We start from the raw sequence: 14282 nt of genomic DNA on the forward strand, positions 1-14282 counted from the left end.
TATGGCACAGACGATTTGGTCATCGAAATATACAATCTATAAACACTACAATAAACAAGGATCTTGTTGAAGGTATCAAAATAAAGAAATGTTCCTGTATTAGTGACTGTGAAGTATGTTTAAGGGCAAAATTGGCCAGATCATCTTTTCCAAAAGCATCGGAGTCTAAGTCGAGTGGAATTTTGGATTTAGTACATTGCGATTTATGCGGACCAATGCAAAGCACAACACCTTCTGGAAATCGCTATTTTATGACGCTGATTGATGACTACAGCAGATATTGTAAAATTTATTTTCTCCCATCGAAAGATAAGGCGTTTGAGAAAATAAAAGAATTTGTGAATGAATGCGAAAATCAATTTGGAAAACGCATGAAAATTTTAAGAACGGATCGAGGTGGAGAATTTGTAAACAAAAGAATGGAGCGTTTCTTCAAATCAAAAGGGATAATACATCAGCTGACTGCACCTTACACCCCTGAACAAAACGGGGTTGCCGAAAGGCGAAATCGTAGTTTGACGGAAATGGCAAGATGCATGCTTTTTGATGCAAATCTTGAAATAAAATATTGGGCTGAAGCTGTAAATAATGCCAACTATATTCAAAACCGTTTGTTGTCTGCTGCTGTTGATGTTACCCCATACGAACTTTGGTTTGGTAAGTGCCCAAATTTAAATCATATCCGTGTTTTTGGTTGTGTGGCATATGCTCAAGTAAATAAACAGAAACGTCGAAAGCTTGATGATGTTGCTGTGAAATACAACCTGGTGGGATATTGCGATAATACAAAGGCGTATCGTTTGCTGGATACAAAGACGAATAAAATAGTAATTAGCCGAGATGTAAAATTTTTGGAATCGAAAATTATTTCCAATGAAGAGGATCTTGTTGATAATTGCGAAGAGAATGGAGAGTTTGTGTGCGTCTCTTTTGAAAATGAAGAAGAAGAAATAGAATCAGAAATTTCGGATGATGACGATTTTCATGGGTTTGATTCGGAATCGAATTTACCTTCAGATGAAGAGAACAACGAACAACCATCCGTTAATATCGCGGAACGAAGATCTTCAAGAATCAACAAAGGTATACCTGCAAAGAAGTACGGTTATAAAGTCTATTATGAGGATGACCCACATACTTATGAAGAGGCTATGGCTAGATCAGATAGCAAAAATTGGTTGGATGCTATGAGGCAAGAAATGGATGCATTGCACAGAAATAATACGTGGACTCTTGTGGAACTACCGAAGGACAAGAAAATAGTCGGAAACAAATGGGTTTATAAATTGAAGGAAACTGCTGATGGTGAGATGAGGTATAAGGCGAGATTGGTCGCAAAGGGGTATTCCCAAAAATATGGTGAAAATTACGACGAAATTTTTGCGCCAGTCGTTAAACAGTCTACCATTCGAAGTTTATTGGCCATCGCAAGTTTCAATAGAATGAATGTTAAACATGTTGATATAAAGACGGCATTTCTGTACGGTGAGTTGGACTCAGAAATTTATATAGAACAACCTAAAGGCTTTGTAGAACCTGGTAGCGAAAATCTTGTTTGTAAATTGAATCATAGCCTATACGGATTAAAACAATCAGCTCGTTGTTGGAATCAGCGTATCAATAAAATTTTGATTGATTCTGGATTCAGAAGGGGAAAGGCTGAACCTTGTTTATATGTTAAAGGCGAAGGCGATTCAATTGTTTACATTTTGATTTATGTCGATGACATTATTGTCGCTACGAAGAATGATGTTGAAATGAATAATATACTATCTATATTGAGGTCGAATTTTGAAATAACGGAGCTTGGTGATTTGAAACGTTATTTGGGAATTGAAGTAAGTTGCAAAAATGGAATGTATTATTTGTCGCAAGAAATTTATATTGACAAACTACTGAGAGAATTTGGTCTCGAAAATTCTAAAACTTCTTCAATACCAATGGATCCTGGATATTTCAAATCCGAACTTGGAGATATCTTACCTGATAACAATTTATATAGAAAGGCGATTGGTTCCTTGTTATATATATCGAATAATACCCGACCCGATATATCAGTCGCCGTATCGATTCTATCGAGAAAAGTTAGTTGCCCGAATAACTCAGATTGGACTGAGGTCAAACGCATAATGAAATACCTGAAGGGAACAAAGACTTTGAAACTGTGTGTCGGTTCTAAATCTGATTTACAACTAAAAGGATTTGCTGATGCCGATTGGGCAGGAGACACGAATGGGCGCAAATCTACAAGTGGCTACATTTTTAAACTTGGTGATGCTGTTATAAGCTATGCTAGCCGCAAACAATCTAATGTAACTTTGTCGTCGACTGAGGCTGAATTTGTTGCACTTGCCGAAGCGACACAGGAACTTCTTTGGCTGATGCAATTATTTAAAGAATTTAATATCAATGTTTCGTCACCAACTATTTTGGAAGATAATCAAAGCTGTTTGAAAATACTGCAAGCTGAAAAGATAAACCCGAGAACTAAGCATATTGATGTGAAATACTATTTCGTTCGAGACTTATATGAATCTGGAGATGTTTTGTATGAGTATTGCCCAACTGAAATAATGCTGGCAGATATTCTCACAAAACCTTTACAGCGATTGAAGATGACTAGATTGAGAGAATTAATTGGTTTATATAATTGAAGTAAATTTGTATTTTTTATTCAGGTTTATATAAATTAATTACAAAGCAATATTAATAATATTGAGAAGGGGTGTTGGATAATGAATTTATAGTTGAAATGTATTTGAATATGAATTGATCTCATCGTTAGTTTTACGTTAAGTTTAAATACTCATCATTGCAACAACCCTGTAATTGAATTGTACGTATGTATTAGTGCAAACAATGTAAACTTAGATTATGCCAAATTTGGCGCAGTTTTGCTTCTATCACTCAATAAATGAACTCCGTTTTATCAACATATACAACAATTATTCCATATCATTAACTTCTACATGAAAATGGATATTATGTGAATTCCTTCTCCTGAAAATCTATTTTAACGCGCGGTCCAGCACGTTCCTAATTTCAAATTGCACGCATATTAATTAATTTTAACGCAGTATTATGACACCAACAGGAAGGAAATCGAATTATCTACACCCAAAAAATTTTGTTACTCATAATAGCAAAAATGTTTGCTAAAACAGCAGTTTTTGTTTGCTGAGAAAGGGACAGCAGTAGCATGTAGTTGTTTCAGCAAACATTCGTTAGTTGAAACAGCAAACATTTTTTACAGCTAAAATAGCAAACAAATGCTGCTGAATTAGCAAACGTGTTTGCTAAAAGTTTTTGACAAACATCGCTGCTAAAGTAGCTAACTGCGTTAGTTGAAATAGCTAACATTTTTACTGCTATAACAACTACAAATGTTTGTGGTCCCAGCAACATAATTTTTCGTTTTTTAACGATATGTTGAAATGAAACCCGTTAATCATTTAATACTTTAACTTCTACATTTATTAAATGTGTGAAATAAATTGAATTCCATCAAAGTATTGGAAGTTGAGTTGAATTGTTGTCTAGGATTTATTTTCGTTTGTTTTTCTTCTTTGGTCTTATACACGCGGGTATAACATAACAATTTTAAGACAATCTGTAATGAAAAGTAAAAAAAAAAACAATTAGTAATTACACTAGTTTACACTAAAATTTACATATGATGAGAATTTGCTTTTTATGTGTTTTCATCTCCTGAATTCGAAAAAAGACGTTAAACATTTTTTAATAAAGCAGTCTCTGAGATATCCTTATATATTTTATAAGGATATCTCAGAAACATGATATATTTATTTTGTAAACTATTTTTATTTATAGGAATTATATTGAACGATGTCATCAAAGTTGACCAATAAAATAGGTGCTTTAGCAAAAAATCAAATTGATTCATACTAAAAGCATACATTATTCTCTTAAGGCCGCGGCATTATTTCGCTAAAATAGCAACGTTTTAATGTTTTCCTGGTTTTAATACTCACATTTAAGGTGAACTTTGCCAATTATGATAGATTCGGTTACAGTTTAGGTTAGTTATAGTGACAGCCCGTTATTTAAGGTTCCCTTTGACTATTTAGTCCATTATGATACAGCAGTGTTGAACTTCTTTCACCCGAAGTTCAACACTGCTGTACACCCACTGAGTGCCACCCGATTCCATGCATGAAGCTCAAAGACAAGGAATCTCCTTTTTATAGCCGAGCCTGAACATCATTTCCCATTGCGATGAAAATTTTAGAGTAGCTTTGAAACACTCAGAAAGGTCACCAGCATTACAGAGGGAGTAATCCACCGTTGCAAAACTTTATGGTGTTTGGCCGAAACTAGGATTGAATCCATAACCGTTTGTCTGCACAGCGGGTATGAACCATTATACGACGGTTGCTCCCATATATCAATGTATAATAGTAATTTTCCAATCTAAAAATTATTAAAACAAAAGTACTTTAAAAGGAAAACAATATTATACAATACAATACTTACCAAATATAATAAAAAAAAATTGAAAATATATTCCAAAAGAACACAAAAAATTTTTTAAATTTTCCCGGCTTGTCTCGTGTTTTCGTTTAAAAGTGATGCTTTGACGGCGTTGGCGTTTGACATATCAACGTTCGCGTACTTTTCTAGCAATAATTATCCAATAAAAACTAGCAAGAGAGTAAAAGTGGCAGAGATTTTATTTTTTTAATGGAAACATAGCTGCGCTGCTCCCTTTGTATTCGCGATTCAATAACATATGGAGGAGGTAAAAATAATTTTTGTTGCCACAGAATCCGGACTTTCATCGGAAAATCATCTTGACAAATGAGACTCATTTCCAACTCAGCGTATATGTCAAAATGCAAAATTGTTTTATCTGAGGGTCCTTTATTCTCAATGTACGACTGTTTAGCTTGGTTAGTGGCCTTGCGGAGTTACTTGATTTTTTCACAAATGAACTTGTTTTATGGTTAGGTTAACAGTTACGTGTCACACAAGCAACTCTTGCAGGAAACGGTTCCAAGCTGGGCAATCATAATAAGCCACCAAGGTATTGCGACGTTAAAACCTTCCTGTCGGATGAAAGAATGCCATCAACCCAGCGTCGAATTACAGCCTCAACGATAGAATTCACATGAATATATTTGGTTGAAATTGCTTTTCATTATCAACTGCACTTTATTATGAAATAAACATCCGAACATTTATCTCAAAACATTAAATTTTTCTTCGAATACGAAAATACCAGCTCTTATTGGAAAATATTTTACAAAAATATAGAGTCCTTCAGTAGAAGATCTTCATCAAGTTGAGTTTTTCTGCGGCTGTTTTGTTAAAATTGTAGAACAGCCATATATCGACTAACTATTGACATGTTAGATTTGTCGGTGGGGGCCACCGTGGTGCAATGGTTAGCATGCCCGCCTTGCATACACAAGGTCGTGGGTTCGATTCCTGCTTCGACCGAACACCAAAAAAAAGTTTTTCAGCGGTGGATTATCCCACCTCAGTAATGCTGGTGACATTTCTGAGGGTTTCAAAGCTTTTCTAAGTGGTTTCACTGCAATGTGCGTATACAAATCCCACTTAATTAAAAAAATGTAAATTACTAAAAAGGATAGTTTGTTCACATAATCAACAAATTCGAATTGTTTTTAATTTTTGATGTTATATAATGTGTACCATTTTACTATTGTCCATTTGACCGGAGTCAATTTATAATTTTATTCGTATCAGCAGAAAATTTCAGCAAACAACCGACTTTTCTGCAGTAACAGAGCAAAAAAACTGCTAAAACAGCAGCATTTTGTTTGCTGAAAAACAGCAGACAGCGTTTGCTATTACAACAGACTTTTTTCTATGAGTTTATGCAAAAGTGTTTACAAATAATGTTTATGATATAAAGGTTTTTTGTTTTGCTCTTATTTGTTGATATGTTTAATAAGATATTTATTTTTCAATTAGTATTGTAGTGTATTATTATATATTTTATTTTGACGAAAAAGAATAAATTATACAAAATTCATAGAATTTTGGCTTTGACTGAAGTGGGGAAAAAAATTTTGGTTGAAAAGTATTTGCAACAATGTTAATTTGCATTTCAATTTGAGGATAACTCTTGAGAAATTATTTATTTATTTTTTATTTGTTTTTTGAATTTTACTGTTGAGGGTAATGTCTGCTTTTGTTGAGAAAGCGATTTTCTCAACAATCTCTCAACTAGTCCTTTGAAAAAAGGTTTGAAAATTTTTTGAAATTTAGCATTTTTCAAACGTTTGCGTTTATTGGGTAGGTTCTAAATCCTATTTTCCTATTAACCCAATAAACACAAACGTTTGAAAAATGCTAAATTTCAAAATTTTTTCAAGTCAAGTTGAATTTATGTTGAAAATTATATTTACCCTCAAACTGAAAAGTTGTCGTATTTGAAAAACGCTCATCTTGTGTTCATTGGGAAGTTTCGTAAAGCCGACAGAGACGCAAACAATTAGGTTCTAAATCCGATTTTGCTATTAAGTTTCGTAAAGCCGACAGAGACGCAAACTGTATGATATTTGGGAGAAACGTCGAAAAAATTGCATGACATTAGAGAATGACTGCCATCTACAGACGCAGTTTCACTTAGCAGTTTCGTTCTCTTGTATTGTCTTACTCTCTGGCACAATAGTATAGTATAGTATATTTTTTATTTGAGACTTATTCATTTCGATTACATTGTTGATGTGGACTTATCGATAAGTTATAGTAAACTTAGAACTATATTTGTCTTGTTCTAATACACGGTTTTTAATGTAATACAGCAACTTGCTTCATAGTAAATATATCGATTGTGCGTATATTGCACATTGGATGAATGAAAATAAGGCTTGCTCTAGACCTTTACTGTTGCTTGCAGAGCATGAATGTCTGCGTTTATAATAAATAATCTACAACTACAAAACACTTAAAACGAGATAACAATTTGTGTGTTAGCTACGAACGCTAATACAGTAACATTTATAGAAAAGGTAAGTAATTATACATTAATATCACAGATTAAATCGAATATGCATAAGCATAATGTAGGTACGTTTGTGTTAAAGGTAAGTAAGTGAATTTTGGCGATTCATGTTTTTGTTTTTGTTTTTTTTTTATAGATCTAATGATCTAAATAAAATATATATGAGCATGTTTCTTTCTATGACTAGTTTATAGTAAAAAGAAATTAACATAATTATTAACTATCCTCTATGCGTTCCAGGTGTTGTTTGCTGGAAAAACTGCGGCAAAGTGTGATTGGCTGATTCATTGTCCAGGTTTTCATTGATGATGGCAACGGATGATAGATATTTAGAATCAGACCAGTTAGAGTATTCTTCAATGTTATAAATTGTGCTCAACAGTTCATTTTCGTGAGTAGCAAGCCTCTCAATAAATGTTCGCTGGAGGTTGAATGCGTATCTGCATAGAGGTTGAATTCCAGATATTTCATAAATATGGGAATTCGAGAATTTTTTTTCGCGGCTTTGATAATGCTTGTTGACACATTTTCTCAAGACTTTCCGTTCGAGGATCTCCAATTCATTAGCCACTGTCGGGGAGATAGTGAACCAGATTGGAAATCCGTATATCAAGATTGGTCTTATGGCTACTTTATAAAGTAGGAGTTTTGTTTTTTGAGGTAAGTATTTGTTTCCCAGAATGTAGGAGAATGATCCTAGTACACGCTTTGTCTTTTTCAGTGTTGCTCGTGCATGTGTGTTAAACTTTAGCAAGTTGTCGAATGTGACTCCCAGATATTTTATTTCGGTCTCGAAGGGAATTTCGATGCCATTTAGCGTGAGTTTGAGTGTTTTGCTTTCCGGGACTACAAACCTGGGACATTTACCAGATGCATTTCTTATGCATATCGCTTCAGATTTTGATGCATTAATTGTTATACCCCATTTTTCGTAGTATTCATTGATGAGTTTGAGATGGTCAAATGCTTTATCCAATGCATCCGCCGGAGAGGAGCTGTGGGCATAAATCAAACAATCATCAGCATAAAGAATCGCCTGTGATTCAGCATGAGTGTGCGGAAAATCATTCAGGAAGATGTTGAAAAGATATGGAGCCAGTACGCTTCCTTGAGGTACCCCGCTGTTTGCCTCGCCTAGACTGGAGGATGTACCTTGAATATTTACAAAGAATTTCCGGTTCGTGAAATAGCTGGTAAGAATTTTCACAATGAATGGATCAGTATCCAGTCCAGCAAGTTTATACAAAATTCCCATGTGACATACTGTGTCGAACGCTTTCTGAATGTCAAGTGCAATGGCAACAGTACATTTTTTGCTATTGAGGTTTGAAATGATATCATTATGGAATTTTAAAAGTGCATGCTGGGTGGAATGGTTTTTTCTGAAGCCAAATTGGAAATTTGATATTGGATCAATTATGTAATCATTTGTAATTTTCTCTTTTAGTACATGTTCAAAAAGTTTTCCAATATTAGATAAGAGAGAGATTGGCCGGAAGTCTGCTGGTTCAGCGCTATCTGATTTTTTCTTGATCGGCAATATTTTTGCAATTTTCCACACTGAGGGAAAATATCCATTATTTATACAGTGATTAAATATAAATGTAAGTATTTTTAATGTCGTACTGGGAAATTTTTTAATAATAAAGTTTGAGATTTCATCAATACCAGTCGACTTTTTATTATTTATGCGTTGTATTATATTCCCGATCTGCTCCATATTTGTAAAATGTAAGCTATCAGAATTTTGAGATGCATTTAGGTTATTATCAAATGAGTACATATGCGGAGTTGTAGCCCTGAGATAAGCAGGTACTTTTGTGTAAAAATCCGAGATTGGATTAGGGGGGGTTGTGCTCCGGAAGACAGTAGTGTAATATTGCTGGAAGTGATTTGCTATTTCATTGTGATTTGTGGAAATATTGTCATTGATATTGATATGACTGCAAAATGGGGATTTTATTTTCCCCGTTATTTGGTAAATTTCCTTGAAGGCGGACGGACCAGGTTTGATGTTTTGTAGTTTTTGGTTAAAATTTTCAGCTTGCTCAATGTTAACTGATTCCTTAATTATTATTTTTAATAGCTGGATTTGTTTCGAGAGAATGGTATACTCACTACTCAATCTGTTTCCGGTACGGTGAAATATGTTTTTCAGTTGTTTTTGCCAGTTATGTTTAATTTTGAAAAGTTTTTTCGTTCTTTCCGACAGCGGGAATTTATTATTGGTGATTTGAATTTGTTGAGAGTGTGAATTATGTATTCTTTTGTAACTTTCATTGAATTCTTCAATTAAGTTATCGATTTCAGTATTGTTCAGATTGTTGTTGTGTTGAGGCATTAATTGAATAGAGGAAAGATCCATATCTGTGCGAAAATTGTTCCAGTTTGTGTTTTTATAAGAGGTGATGGTAATTGGAGCTCTCAATAAAAGACCAGAATGTTCAAATGATAGGGTAAGTTTAAGTGGAAAATGATCTGAGAATGATGATAAAGTTGAAATTGAATAATTTGTTCCATTTCCACTGATCAGATGAGAACTAACTAAAAAATGATCAAGATAGGATGGACCATTCGGGTATGATGGCGAAGAATCACATAACCTGGCGACATCCAATGTATGATTTTCCAGCCAATTGAACAGAATTTTACCATTTGAATTCTCGACTACATCGCCCCAAGCCGGATTTCTTGAATTAAGATCACCGCCAAGTATAAATGCATCAAAGTTCTGACAAAGATTCAGTAATTTTTCCAAGTCAGATTCTAACGACTGAACTGGGTGGTTGCAAGGAATATACACAGACCCAAGCAAATATCTTTTCCTTATATTATTACAGGACGATTCAACTTTTATGAAGGAGGCTTTGAAACCAACATCATTTAAATAAACTCTCTCATAATGAAATGTATTTTTTACAACAACAGCAACACCTAATGGTGAGTTATCGTATACTAAATTATATCCATTTATTTGTGGTCTTCTATTTCTTTTCAGATGGCATTCCTGGATGAAGCCAATGTCAATATTGTTGTGCAGTAGGGTATTCTTAAGGTCAATCTGTCTACTGGTATCAACCAGAGATCTTATATTAAAAGTTAAAAAATGTATGGATCTATGGTCCATATTTAGTTTTAATTTTGTTAAGAATACGAATAAATTCAGTTTTGGCTTCCGCTTTATTCATTTTTGAGTATTCAGACATGAATATGTTTACCTCCTGCTCAATTGTTAGTTCTTCTGGTTCAAGGAAAAGTGAACTCAGTCTCATAAATTGCTCTATAATAGAGGGTTTTTGTGTTGTCTGACTCTGCACAGGATGTGACTTGAAAAGACTTGCAAAACTTTGCTCGGGAATGATATTTGATACACCAATTGCTTTTTGTACATTGCTTCTTGCAATGGAGCGTTCTTCTATTGCTTTGGCAATCCTTTGTTTTCTGGCTGCTGCATATTTTTTGTAAGTGGGGCAGCCTCGCCAGTTTGCGGGGTGTCCCGACTCTTTGCAATTATTGCAAAATGGTTCTTTATTATCTTCTCTCTTTCGTTGACATTCACCAGGGTTATGATCTTGATCACATTTCACGCATCTGTACCCCGAATTGCAATTTTTTGAGGTGTGACCCCATCTCTGACATCGGCGACACTGTATGTCTTCCCCTTTTTTTTTTGGTTTCTCCCATTCAATTATTTGACTTTGTAGTGCGTTTATTTTAGAAACGTCACTCAATGTTTTACCTGGAAATAGTGATACAAGAAAAAGTCCGGTATCAATATTATTCTTTATGGAATTTGGGGTAGTGAATTTGACTACGCTTGCCACAGTGTCGGGAACAATAGTATTCAGTTCAGATACAATTTCTCCAGTGTCAGTATCTGGAGTGAGGCCTCTAATTATTAGAGATGTTTGTTTCAGTTCTTTCGGTGTGAAAGAATATGAATGTATGTTTTTCTCCCTTAGGATTGCCATCATTGATGCATGAACAGTCACATCTGAAAAGTAAAGCTTGCTTTTATTTTTGTTGATATTTTTAATTTTGAAAGAAAATGTCGGTATTGTGTTACGAAGAGTGTCAACAAGAGTTTTTATGTTAACATTATAAATGATAATGGGTGGACACCATTTTGGTTTTTGTATTTTTGTGTTGTTGTTAATGTTGTTTTTGGTGGGGGCTTGTGCACTTGTACTGGGACTTCCAATATTGACATCTGCTAACACTCCTAGAATGCCAAACCTGTTCTGGTCAGTGGGTTTGTAGTTTTTTAATTTTTCTGACAGGTCGGGAATTACGATATCTGGCGATGTTATTGCTTTTTCAAGCCTTTGTCTTTTGCGATCATTCGATTGTAAACTGATTTGATCGTTGTTATTGTTACCGGCAATGATAGCCTGTTGATGATGATTTGTTGGTGGTATTTCTACCTCAGCTACATCAAACTCCATGTCTTGTGGGATACGGCCAGGCATATTCTTTGCAATATTTGCAGTAGAATTGCCTGGGTCAGCAATATTATCAAATATTTATAAATAAAATAAAAAAATATTTTCCGCGATAAAGTTATACGTCTGCTTGTTCTCAGTGTTGCCAACTTTTTCCTCTGGCACAATAAAAACATGTTCTTTGCCAGGAATGGAAATTACATTTGTTACCGGTAACATAGTTTTTTTTTGCCACTAGATGGCACCAAGTGTATATAATGTACGAAAATACATCTTTTAATTCTGCATTAAAGCCGGTACTATGTTCGCTTTTCGCGTTAAAATTTCCGCGGTTACTTTATTAAAATAGTGCAATTAAAAGCAAATAATTTAACTCAATTGATACCCATTGTCTTTATACCCTTCACCACTACTGTGGTACAGGGTATAATAAGTTTGTGCATTTGTATGTAACGCCAAGAAGGAAAAGTCTGAGACCCATCGTTTAGTATACCGATCGTCTTAGAATTAAATTCTGAGTCGATTTAGCGATGTCCGTCTGTCTGTCTGTCTGTCTGATGATGTATTTTTGTGTGCAAAGTACAGCTCGCAGTTTTAGTCCGATTGACCTAAAATTTGGTATAGGGTCCTGTTTCGGCTCAAAGACGATCCCTATTGATCGTCGGTTCAGATTTAGATATAGCTGCCATATATATTTTCACCGATCTGGTCATAATTGGCGTGTATATAAACCGATCTTCCTCAAATTCCGTACATCCGAATATTTTATGAGTCTCGAAAAACTTGCAAAATATCAGCCAAATCGGTTCCGATTTAGATATAGCTCCCATATATAGCTTTCGCCCGATTTACACTCATTTTCCCACAGAGGCCAAGTTTTTGCTCCGATTTAGTTGAAATTTTGCACAGGGAGTAGAATTAGCATTATAGCTATGCGTGCCAAATTTGGTTGAAATCGGTTCAGATTTAGATATTGCTCCCAAATATAGCTTTCGCCCGATTTACACTCAAATGACCACAGAGGCCAATTTTTTGCTCCGATTTAGTTGAAATTTTGCACAGGGAGTATAATTATCATTGTAGCTATACGTGACAAATTTGGTGTAAATCGGTTCAGATTTAGATATAGCTCCCATATATAGCTTTCGCCCGATTTACACTCAAATGACCACAGAGGCCAATTTTTTGCTCCGATTTAGTTGAAATTTTGCACAGGAAGTATAATTAGCATTGTAGCTATGCGTGCCAAATTTGGTTGAAATCGGTTCAGATTTAGATATAGCTCCCATATATAGCTTTCGCCCGATTTACACTCATATGACCACAGAGGCCAATTTTTAACTCCGATTTAGTTCAAATTTTGCACAGGGAGTAGAATTAGCATTGTAGCTATGCGTGCCAAATTTGGCTGACATCGGTTCAGATTTAGATTTAGCTCCCATATATATGTTTTTCTGATTTCGACCAACATTTTCCTTGTAAAATCGCCACTGCTTAGTCGAAAAGTTGTAAAAATGACTCTAATTTTCCAAAACTTCTAATACATATATATCGAGCGATAAATCATAAATAAACTTTTGCGAAGTTTCCTTAAAATTGCTTCAGATTTAAATGTTTCCCATATTTTTTTACTAAAATTGTGTTCCACCCTAGTGCATTAGACAACTTAAATTTTGAGTCTATAGATTTTGTAGAAGTCCATCAAATTCTGTCCAAATCGAGTGATATTTAAATGTATGTATTTGGGACAAACCTTTATATATAGCACCCAACACATTTGACGGATGTGATATGGTATCGAAAATTTAGATCTACAAAGTGGTGTAGGGTATAATATAGTCGGCCCCGCCCGACTTTAGACTTTCCTTACTTGTTTTAATCTAGATTTGATTAAGATTTAACAGGAATATATATGTTTTCATTTATAATTTTGATTATTTTAGAAAAAGTAATCGCGAAATTAAAGTGATTTTAAACTCCAAGATCGACCATAGTACCGGCCTTTAGAGGTGAAAATAACTATATTTTCGCGATTACTTTTACTGAAATAATCAAAATTAAAAATGAAAACAAACATATTCCTGTAGTCTTCCCAAAATCTCGAGGAACAAGAAACTGCGCAACAATTGAGTTAATTTATCTACTTTATATTGAACTCGAAACCGAACATAGTACTCACCTTAGAGGCCAGCATTAAGTTGGCATTATTGCGCTAAATTGGCAATTTGTTCACAGTTACTTTTCTTTAATAATTCATTTTACCGAAAATAAACATTTACAATGTTTGAATTGAATCATTCCCCAATAAACTTTGCAACAAGATGATATAACTTTATTCTGTTTTTTGCAGATTTAATTTTGATTTTAGCGGCTAAACTCGAACTTAGTACCCAACTTTATTTTCAAAAACATTGCACATACTATAAGGATAAACTCCTTGTCATTCGTAATTCACCTACAGATTTTATACATTACCATAGATCCTTAAGATTCTCGTAACAGTTTAGAGGGAATAAATTTATATTTTTATTGAATACATTGAAATGCATACATGAGTTTTTATTTTTGATTGGGTTCCTTATAATTTGTTTTCTTTCGTTAAATAATAAATAAGATACAATATACGTAAGATTAAATTTAATAGCAGCATTTTGTTTCCATCGTGCACATTTGGGGTTTTATATTATAAGCAATATATAAATAATAACTATTATTCTTCGTCTCTCATATTTTTTTATCATTTATAGTTTTAATTATTAAACCTTACAATTTTATATTTATTTAAGCGGTAAATAAATGTTGCAGTGTAAATGTGTTTGTGTGTGTGTGTATATTGGTTTATGGTG

The 14282-nt window shown here is 34.1% G+C and overlaps 1 long non-coding RNA gene across 2 annotated transcripts; it reads left to right on the forward strand.

The window, feature by feature from the left end:
* The first annotated feature begins 6719 nt into the window (after window positions 1-6719).
* LOC142230052 (uncharacterized) lies at window positions 6720-8661 on the forward strand. Of its 2 annotated transcripts, XR_012720567.1 has the most exons (5): window positions 6720-7001; window positions 7235-7654; window positions 7716-7812; window positions 7930-8187; window positions 8442-8661. It is a non-coding gene; the product is annotated as an uncharacterized LOC142230052 (long non-coding RNA). The 2 variants fall into 2 exon arrangements; XR_012720566.1 differs by having other exon boundaries at window positions 7716-8187.
* The last annotated feature ends 5621 nt before the right edge of the window (window positions 8662-14282 follow it).

The sequence above is a fragment of the Haematobia irritans genome, chromosome 3, assembly GCF_050003625.1.
Source record: "Haematobia irritans isolate KBUSLIRL chromosome 3, ASM5000362v1, whole genome shotgun sequence".
NCBI lineage: Eukaryota > Metazoa > Arthropoda > Insecta > Diptera > Muscidae > Haematobia > Haematobia irritans.